The sequence below is a fragment of the Plasmopara halstedii genome (assembly GCF_900000015.1).
Source record: "Plasmopara halstedii genome assembly, contig: Scaffold_287, whole genome shotgun sequence".
Lineage (NCBI taxonomy): Eukaryota > Oomycota > Peronosporomycetes > Peronosporales > Peronosporaceae > Plasmopara > Plasmopara halstedii.
Genome location: NW_020187208.1, coordinates 736096 through 737838, shown reverse-complemented (window position 1 = coordinate 737838; position 1743 = coordinate 736096).

Genomic DNA, 1743 nt, shown 5'->3' with positions numbered 1-1743 from the left:
TGCTGAAGTAGCATATCGCTGTGCAGACGCTCTTGACGATTTGAAGCACGTCGTGCGCTAGCTGCCTCACCTTGAGGACTACCGCGCTCTATCGGAGCGACTCCTAGCCGTGGATCTGGCGAATGCATCGCTGCATGCGACGGTGGAGCGCGTGGCGCCATTAGAAATGGAGGTTGTTGCACTCCGTGCTCAGGCCCAGTTGCTGATTCAGCTGCTGGGGGGCCGAGGGCCCGTGGAATCCGCTCCGGCATCAACGCATCAGCGTTCACATGCGTTAGATCCCGGTACGGCTTGAGCAAGCCCACGTAAAGCACCAAAAGGGTGCACATCTAATTTGGGAGGGTCAGCGTAAACGCTAGGCCCCGCTTAGTCCGATCCGATGAACCGTGGACGAAGCTTCGCCCTGAAGATAGCAGAGGCTGCATGTGTAGGCAGGTTTCTAGAATTTAATAAAACCAGGTCCCCGACCTTAGAGCTTTCCACTTTGCTTCTTCTTTTTTTATCTGCATATTCTTTTTGCAGGTCTTGGCTTTCAGCCATCGCATCAAGAAAGTGTCGTAGGACACTCAGTCAGGTAGACAAGAAGTCATCGACTTCTTAACGGATGGTGAGGGGGCTGACATCAGCTAGCCGTACGGCTATTCCTCCTCCACCAAGCCCTGAGCTATGGGATGGCGGCGTCAGCGGGACGCGAGGGTGATTCAGCCCGTTCACGTAGAACGGCGTGTAGCCGGTAGTCGAATGCACCGCATTGTTCAGTGCAAACTATACGAGTGGCAACATGGCGCTCCAGCGCCTCGGCGTCTCAGCGTAGACGCTGAGAAGAACGTCTTCGATGATGCGATTCATCCTTTCGGTTTGACCATCGGTCTGCGGATGATCCGCTGTCGACATATTCAACTTGGTGCCTAGCAACTTAAAGATAGTCGACCGTAATTTTCCCATGAAACGGGAGTCTCTATCAGAGACAATCAACTCTGGGAGTTCGGGTTGTCGGTAAACACGATCCACGAAGAGCGTTGCTGTACCGACTCCGTCAGTGGTGTCTGGCACCCCCGCCAAATGAGCCATCTTGCTCAACCGGTCGACGAATATCACGACATCCGTGTTGCCCACCGAACCTTCCGGCAGGCCAAACACAAAGTCCAAACTCATGGACTACCAGCACCCAGTGGGTACCGTTAAGCTGGGCAGCGGCTCAGCCGCATTTGGACCGGGTTTCACGCGCTGACACATCTCACACGTGCGCACATAGGTGCTGGTCTATTTGTACAACTTGGGCCACCAATACTGGTGACTCACAGATTTGTACGTTTTCTCGCGACCCAGATGACCACTGAGTGGCGTGTCGTGAGCCTCATAGAGGATGCGGTATTTTGAATCCTCATCATGAGGCACCACAATTCGTGGTGTATCCGTTTGATTGGTGCTAAAATATAGCAAACCGTTATTCAACGAATATCGGTGCAATCATGCACGAAATCTTGATGTTAATTTCTTGTCCGAGTTTCCAAACTCCTTGCTCCCTAGAGCCTGTAGCAACGCTACACACATCCCATCACCCGCATACGCGATGCGTATCAAATCCGTCACAGACAACGTTACAGTTGTAACATGAGCAAGCTCATAGTCTGGTCTGCATGATAACGCATCAGCCAAAGCATTCTGCTTTCCTGGCTTATATTTCACCTCGAAGTTATATTCCGCAAAGGAGGATAGCCATCTTGCCATCCTCTGCGCGAG